Below are 9,414 nucleotides of genomic sequence, written 5' to 3'. Positions count from 1 at the left end.
TTGATCCGATCAAAGGAACAGCTAGCCAATGAAATTAACGTGCAAGTGGGTGAGCAGTCCAAAGAGACGTGTACACTTCATGTTGTTCTGAGGGAGATTCCGGATGATACAGGATGTGACAAGATTTCCCCTTTGAAGTTCAGGTGCTACCATGTTTTGCTAGCTGAGTGGACTGGAGCAACGTGAAATAAAGTGTGTTGCTCAAGAACACAGCACGCCGCCGGGAATCGAACTCACAACTATACGACGTGAACCAAATACCATATAGGAATATATATATGCGTGTATGTATATTATATCTATGTATGCATGCATCTATATATATATATATATATATATATATATATATATATATATATATATATATATATATATATATATATATATATATATATATATATATATATATGTGTGTGTGTGTGTATATATAGTGTTATAGCATCCTTATCGTATCCGGGGTTAAAGACAGTTGGGTCAAATTTAACAATGATTAAAACTCCGCAATAGTTTTCTGGTTCAAGTCATCTGATTGACAGCAGTACCGATCTATAGAATGGAAACCTTCCCAGTTGCTGTTTTATTTATTTTTTTTTTTATTTTATAGATTTCATAATGATTAATGGCCGAATTTATGTCGATGAGATTTCTTCTCAGAGATTTACAGGCACGGATTATATAGGTCAAAGTCATGTCCACGATGCTATAACGGTTCTGCAAATTCATTCTCTGAGATTTAGGAATTTATTGTCAACATAAAAATTATTAGGCAAAACACTTAGCGGCATTTCGTCCTTCTTTAGTTTCTGAGATCAAATTCCACCGAGGTCGCTCTTTCCGTTCAACCTTTGGGGGTTCTATGGAGTCGATGTAATCGACTAACTTCGTCTCCCAGAATTGCTGGCCTTTACCAAAATTTGAAGCCAATATGTATATAATGAAAAAAAAAAAAAAAACAAACGGCGGTGAGCTGATAGACTCGCTAGCGCGCCAATGAAATTGTTTAGTGGCGTTTCATTTGTGTTTACGTTCTGCGGTCAAATTCCTCCGCTGTTGACTTTCCCGTTCATCTTTCTGCGGTCGTTAAAAAAAGTTCCAATTGAGCACTGCGGTCGATGTGGTATACTTAGCTCCATCTGGTGGAGGGAGCAGTGGGTTAGGAGGAGTGTAATTGTAGCGGTGAGCTGATGGACTACGGGGTAAAAATGTGGAGGTAGAGAGGGAAATGGAGGGGTGGGAGTTTGACACGGGTGACAGAGGTGTTTTGGTGCATGACGGCGGGCACGAGACATTTTTGGATGCATCTGGATTTACTGGACGTGATATACTTGTGTGACACTCCGCCGTCTGTGGTGGTGTATGAGGATATAAGAAGAAAATGAACAGGTAAAGATTTAATTTTAATTGACTGTAAAAACATGTATTAATGTGAACTTTTAATTTTGAAAATGAAAAAAAGAGAAAATACTAAAATAATGTATTAATGTGAATTTTTAATTTTCAAAATGAAAAAAAAAATAGAAAATACAGTAAAATTCGTATGTTAAGGTAATCACTTGACTTCGGGGTTCGAGTGTACATCGCGCCTCATTTTGTCATTCTTTCATAATATCGTTAGTTTTCATTTATTTTTTTCTTCTTACTCGATCTCCCTTTTTGTTATTTTAGTTCCTCGAGTTGTTTTGTACTGTCTTTATGATGTGCTGCCTTTTTGTATCGTCAACCATATTTCTATAGCCTTTCTATGGGTAATAAAAAAATTAAACATACCTCCCTCAGTAATTGGGATCGAGGAAGGTTGAATGTAGTGGTAGAAGGAAGGCGTCCTAATGTGCCCCTTGTTTGAATTTACTCTGAGTGAAAAAAGAGGAGGAATAGTAACAAGGAAAAGAGATGGAAAGGAAAATTGAAACAAGAGAGGATAGACGTGATGATGAGCGCGTCAGTGACGTAAAGGAGAAGGAAATGATCGAGTTGAAAGAGGGGGGGGGGGGTGATGGCTTTGTCAGCCCCAAAAGAAGGAAAAAAGCAAAGAAAAGAGGGTATCCAACAGAAAACAAAAAGTCAAACAAATGGAAGGAACGAACCGAATTCAAAAAAATGCAAGAAACAATAGAAGAGTACAAAAAAAAAAGACTTATTTGGAAATGTATGAGAAGAATGTGGACGTAGAGGAAAAGATGGCGAAATGGAAGGGACTTGTAAGAGTGAAGCCTGTCGACAGAAGTATTCGATATGGATGATAGAGGTGTTGGATACCAGAGGGACAATTTGAGAGATTTATGGACGTATTTTGTAACATTTGGAAATGGTAGATGAGTTCGACAATGGAATACGAGATGTTGAAAAGAACAGAGATACCAACGTAAAACAACTTGCAATTTTTTATTTAAATAAAAAAATAAAAAAAAAATTGGAAAGAAAGAAAAAAATGGCTGTGAAAAAAATGTAAATATGTAGACTTAAAAAAAAAAAAGAGAAAAGACTGTGAAAATGTAAGCACTTGACTTCGGGGTTCGAGTTGGCATTGCGCCTCATTTTCATTCTTTCATATTATCATTCGTTTCTTTTAATTTTTTCTTCCTTATCTCATCCACTTCTTGTTAAGTTTTAGTTCCCCGAGTTTATGTTTTGTCACATTTTATATTGTTTTTGCTTTGTATTTGTCGACAAGCTTCTACGTTGGTCTTTGTAGGTAATAAAAAAAAAAATTAGACTTACCTCCTTCAGCGAAATATCTGACCTTGTGTCAAACATTTAAAACCAATATAAGTGTCGTAAATCGTATGTGTTCCTAGACTAAGTACCTTGAACATTTTCGTGAAATCAATGCGTTCGGAATATGTTGCAATATATTTGATGTCATTTTTTCCGTACAGGAAAAGGTACAGCGATGTACTTTATTTCATCCGATAGCTGCATGTATTAGAACAATTCTTACCTTGGTGGGGAGACAAGAAATGCAATTTAAATAATTGAAACTTTAAGTCAGCATTGAAAATTGAGAAATTTTTAAAAGAGTCAGCATTAATTTGGATTATTGTGCCTATAATGCCGTTAGGTCTATCTCAACACATTCTTGTACGTGAAAACACACTGTATATACATACATACACACGTGCACGCACACACACACACACATATATACATATCTGTGTTGGTATATTTGAAGGAACTCATACGCACATATGGGAAAATTATATATATATGTGCGTACACATACACGTATATATATATTATAAACCTATGTTTATATGTGTGCGTAATGATATGTACGACCATTATTATAACACAGTGTTACACCATATGTATGATAGAGTAATAGTTGCAGTAATATTAATACCAGCAGTTCTCTGTACAATGAATGAATAAGTAAATAAATAACTATGAAGATAGAAATGAAAGCAGACGTGTTATTGCATTAAATATTCGTCACCTGCAACGACGAAACATGTAATTCTTTTCTGCTATTTCATTATTGTTTTATTCGCTTATTTTTCGTTGGTCTGTAAAGTCTACATCTGTGCATTACATGACTAATTATTATATATTCGTTTAAACGTTTAAAAAAAAAAAAAAAACGCGCACACACACACACACACACACACAACAAAAGTAACTGCTTCCAAGAATGTCTGACTAATCTTACTGCAGAATTTTACTTAGATCTCTTCTTATGTGCATTATCGCAAAGCATAGCATTTCAATCCAACGACACCCCAGCTCAGCCCAACTCACTTGTGAAGTATTCTTCTGAGGAAAAATGTAATTGAAACAAAATTCATACAATAAATACGTTAACAGATATATTTCAGGTATTCATTCTGATGTGCGCGTATATATACATATAGCACAACACGTACCCACATACATAAAGACAGACATATACTTATGCATACACACACACACACACACATATATATATATATATATATATATATATATATATATATATGAAGAGAGAGAATAAGAGAGGTGGGTAGTGTCCTACTGAGAATGATGGAGAGAGGGATGGAGAACACAGAAATATCTTCTTGTTTCCATAGTTATTTCCTGTTTTTTTTTTCTTCTTTTTGTTTTGTGTTTTAGCTGGGTTTTTTCTTTAATTTTGCGAGTCAGGTGTCTTAAAATATTTCTTTTCATTCATATAATAGTCTGAAACAAGCAAAGTTTCGTTTGTTCCAGACAGACAGCAATTGAATTATTTACTGTCGTTGATTGCTCGTATTAGGGCACTACCGTATTATAAATAATGCGTGTACGATCTATCTGTCGTCATATTTAATTGTGAAAAAAGTTAGGAAAAGGAATATCGAACATATTTATTTTTTATCTAGTAGAATGTTAGAACCAGTATCGTAAATGCCATTAAAACTCCATCAAATACTCTATTCTTCAGAAAGAGTCTTGTCACAGTTACGCAGTAAGTCAACGACCTGCTTGAAGTAGCATTCACATGAAAACATATTATCTGCGCTAGAGTTGAAATATAAGGAAATTAACATAGAATATTAAGATAGATATCGCGCAATAGGGAGAATTTTACTATGATCGTAGGGCGAAGTTCATCAGTGAGTAAACGTGAAAAACAGCAGCAAAACAAATTCAGCAACAACAAAGAGGCATACAATTAATGATAGATTACAGCTTGAATATTCTGCCTGCATAAAATAGAAGTCATATGCAGTATTTAAATTTGACGGATATTTGTCTTCATGTTGTTTGTTGTTAAGACAACGTTTCGGCAGATATACCCTCCAGCCTTCATCAGGTGTCTTGGGGAAATTTCGAAACTGGGATCTCATTCCTCAGGTATTTTTCGATAGGTGAACCGTGATATGGTGAGGGATTACTGTACACTTATTTTCAAAATGATTCTAGCCTTCTCCATCCGTTTCTTTTCCTTATATTTTAAGCATTCCGTACTCCAAATCGCATTATTCAATATAACTACATCTTAAGAGAAGCCACCGTCTGTCATAAAATTGACTACTGTTTGTTGCAGATCTAGAAACCTAATAAAGGCATTCTGGCATTCTCGAAGGTTTCCTGAAAGTTTAACTCTTTTTGCTATAGGAACCATTCTTGCAGATATCTTTCATAGATGTTGCAGCTGCAATTTGTTTTTGTCTTTTTTTATAAAAGGTGTTCCGTTCTTCGCTCTTCATATAATTAATGTTTATTGTGGTTAAAGGTAGTTTCTTTTGTTTTTGCTGTAATCAGTTTATTTATTCAGTTTTGGAAGCTGTTGATGTTCTTATCGAAGTGATTGTTTTTGTTGTTGATTCTAATAATGAGTGGAGAAAAATAGTGTTTGTATTGTCGATGTTTATAATGATGATGGTATTGCTGATGGAGGTGATGGTGAAGGCGTTGGTAGTGGCCTTGGAGATAATGAGGTTGGTCGTTACTATATGTGAAATTCGTTGTTGATGATGATGATGATTTGGATGAGGAGGAGGGGGATGCTGATGATGGTGGTAATGATGATGATGAAGGGGAGGAGGATTATGTTAATGATGACAGCGGTGATGATAGTTATGGTAGTCGAGGTGAACGTGGTGTTAGTACGCTTGAAAGTGTTGGTGAGGATGATAATGATGACGATGATGACGAGTGATCATCATCATCACCACCACCACCACCATCATGTTGCTGTGCTTTGAAAGGCGTTGTCCGAGAAAAAAACAAATATTCTACACACACACACACACATTAGCGATCTACTTCGTTGTAACTAAGGAGGAAGTAGTTTATCATATCAGACGGATTCTTCTCCAACAAAATCCGTTATCTTTTCTTGTTTTCTTTATTGTAGAAGTATTACCGTTATTATTATTATTATTATTATTATTATTTGTTGTAGTAGTAATATATGTTACAACGTGGGAGAGTGGCCAGGAATGTTAGGGTCGGGTAACTGACGATGAAGCGCTAAGAGAAATCTTTTGGGTTGGGCTTTTGTTTGCAGATAAACATACATAAATAAAGTAAAACAGCTTTTCCCTCCAAAGCTGCAATTAAATTTATCTTTTCTGGAAACGATAAAATTCTAATGTAATATCTACCTTTATGGGTTCGTCTTTAAAATATTTCCACGGAATATTTCTCCCACGAGTATTTCCTTCTCCCGATGTTGTTTTCATAATGAATGAATGTTTGAGCGATGTATAGAGACAGAGTGTCTGCGAGTGTGCTTGTCTATGTAAGAGAGTCATTGTATCTCTGTATGTGTGTGTTTCTTCCGTTCATCTTGTTCTCAGATATTTTCTTGCGTTTGTTCTTGTCGTTGTTTTCGTGCTTCTCATCCATAAGTTTAACTTTTTTTGTTATTACTTCCGGTTTCAAAGCCACGTTATTATATTACTACGCTCGTTTTGCTCTAATTAGATTCTCAAGATAACCCATTTCCTCGTCTCTCTCTTCCACTCAATACAACTAAAATCTTGCTGGCAGAATCGTTAGCGTGTCGGGTAAATTACTTGGTGGCGTTTCGTCAAAATCGGTTCAAATTCCGTGAGGCCCGACTTTGCTTTTCATCTTTTCTGGGTCGTTAGCATATGTAGTGGAGGTGCATAGGCCCAATGGTTAGGGCAGCGGACACGCAGTCATAAGATCGCAGTTTCGATTCCCAGACCGGGCGTTGTGAGTGTTTATTGAGCGAAAACACCAAAAGTTCCCCGAGGCTCCGGCAGGGGATGGTGGTGAACCCTGCTGTACTCTTTCACCACAACTTTCTCTCACTCTTACTTCCTGTTTCTGTTGTGTCTGTAATCCAAAGGGCCAGCCTTGTCACACTGTGTCACGCTGAATATCCCCGAGAACTACGTTAAGGGTACACGTGTTTGTGGAGTGCTCAGCCACTTGCACGTTAATTTCACGAGCAGGCTGTTCCGTTGATCGGATCAACTGGAACCCTCGACGTCGTAAGCGACGGAGTGCCAACACACACAACCTGTGTAGCAAGTAGTAGGTTCGATGTAATTGACTATCCTCCTCCCTCAACATTTCTGGCCTTGTGCATTTAGAAAAAAAAAATATTCGTTACGGTTCTCTCGTAGTTTTGCCAAAGTTTAAATAGAAATAAATAGTTACCCATGTATACAAATAATTAGATAGGAATTACTAGTTATATAAAGACAGCTAGTTATATATAATTAGCTATATATAGATAATTATATGTAATTAGTTAGTTATATATCGATAATTAATTATATATAATTAGTTATATATAGATAAACATAATTAGTTACTCATGTTACCAAATCCATGGCAGTAGAGCTTAAATTTTTTGAATATATACAAGGGAGTTGGAGAAATGTTCGGTCATTATCCTTGTCAGTCACGTGTCAGCTACATTTCGCCTGATTACAGGCTTTTAACAGAATAAAATCTTGTTTCCGGATCGTACTGGTAAAAATAAAATAGAAATATTTATTTTCAGTATTAAATGTACTTAGAATACACTAAGTGGTTTCACGTGCAGACGGTTCCAATTTTCAAACAAGCAGAGAAATAAATGTGGCCATGTGTGTGTATGTATCTTTGTGTGTGTGAGTGTGTACGTATGTATGTGTATGCACGTTTGTGTGTGTGTGTACTCTTTTGCACGTTTGTCTTCAGACGCCGATGTTAGAGCACCTTCTTTAGTCGTACAAATCGATCCCGGGGATTATTCTTTGTAAGTCGAGTACGTATTTTATCGCCTCTTTTGCCGAACCACTACGTATCAGATATAAAAACACCAATATGAGTTCTAAAGCGATGGTGGCGAGAACAAACACAGATTCAGACACAAAACATACACACACATACACACATATATACATACATACACACATGACGGGTTTCTTTCAGTCTCCGTATAATATATCCAGTCACAAGGCTTTGGTCGGTCCAAGGCTCCAGTAGAAGACACTTGCCTAAGGTGTCACGCCGTGGGACTGAACCCAGAACCACGTGGTCGGGAAGCAAGCTTCATACCACACAGCCACACTTATATGTATACACACACATATACGTGCGTGTGCCGTTGTGTGTTGTCTTTGTCCCCCAGCGCTGTTTGACACACGGTGTTATTGCGTATGAGTCTCCGTAATTTAACAATTAGACAAGAGACACATGGAATAAATAGCAGGTTTACAAGTAAGTACCCGGGTCGATTCATCATACTAAAAAGAAAAGAATAAAACGCGAAAAAAAAAAGAAAAAACATTCAGGGCAATTCTGCAGCATGGCCGCGATCCAATGACTAAAACATCTAAAAAATAAAAGATTAAAGACAAACACTGATGGAGACAACCATAAATTGCGTATACGTGAGATATGCGTGTAGATAGAAGCTGCTGTACATTTAATATATATATATATATATATATATATATATATATATATATATATATATATATATGTGTGTGTGTGTGTATGTTGGTTGTTTTTTCTCCGTGTTTTTTTCTCCTTGTTTTCTTCGTATTCTTTCTTTTGAAGAATGTAGCTCGAAACGTTAAAGACTGTTTGTATTCCCGAGCGTTAAACTGATGCATCCTTTTGTTGTCTACACCACCTGTCCTCGTCTGTTGTTGTTTTTTTTCGTAAATTCTCCCATATATATTGATAGACTTCTGTGTGTATTAAGATGAGTGCAGTTGGTAGCCGTGTGGAAAACGGTCCCCAACACTTCAAACATGTCAGAAATTTTCGTTAAATTTTCGTTAAAATAAAAGTAGCAAAAACAAAAGGATTTAATCAGTATTCTCTTTTATAAAACCAGTACCCGATGAGAAGCCGACGATGGTTTTAATATCTTTACTCATGTAATACGCTATCGAAGGAGAGGTTGAAGGCTTATTTTGTTATGATACCTGACACGATGAGCGGTCGACGACCTGCACTCATTTAATTCGTTCACCACTCGTATCTAACTCTGCTGGTAATTACCTAAGTTCAGTGTTATTTGTATTTCATACACAAGGATAACTAATAACATATGTAAATATATAGATGTATACATGTGGTGGTTTTATATACAGTTACAAATTCCATTTTTCTTCCTGATGTTCATATGTATGTGGGTACCTGGCTCTCACATCCATACACGCGCGCACACACAGTCACACGTATGTGCATATGCACACATATGTATATACACGCATATATATATATATATATATATATATATATATATATATATATATATATATATATATATATATATATATGTATATACATATATATATATATATATATATATGTATATACATATATATATATATATATATATATGTATATACATATATATATATATATATATATATATATATACATATATATATATATATATATACATATATATATATATATATATATATATATATATATATATATATACATATATATATATATATATATATACATATA

At 35.2% G+C, this 9,414-nt stretch overlaps 1 long non-coding RNA gene across 1 annotated transcript in view; it reads left to right on the top strand.

Moving 5' to 3' along the window:
* Window positions 1-935: 935 nt before the first annotated feature.
* Window positions 936-9,414, top strand: part of LOC149131490 (uncharacterized) — a 9,570-nt gene continuing 1,091 nt past the window's right edge. Inside the window, exon 1 of the long non-coding RNA XR_016237846.1 lies at window positions 936-1,383. This is a non-coding gene — a long non-coding RNA (uncharacterized LOC149131490). The remainder of the gene's footprint in view (window positions 1,384-9,414) is intronic.

The sequence above is a fragment of the Octopus bimaculoides genome, chromosome 21 (assembly GCF_046866305.1).
Source record: "Octopus bimaculoides isolate indiv1 chromosome 21, ASM4686630v1, whole genome shotgun sequence".
In the NCBI taxonomy this organism is placed as follows: domain Eukaryota; kingdom Metazoa; phylum Mollusca; class Cephalopoda; order Octopoda; family Octopodidae; genus Octopus; species Octopus bimaculoides.
Note: the sequence above shows the minus strand (reverse complement) of the source record. Positions and strands in the feature narration are given on the sequence as shown.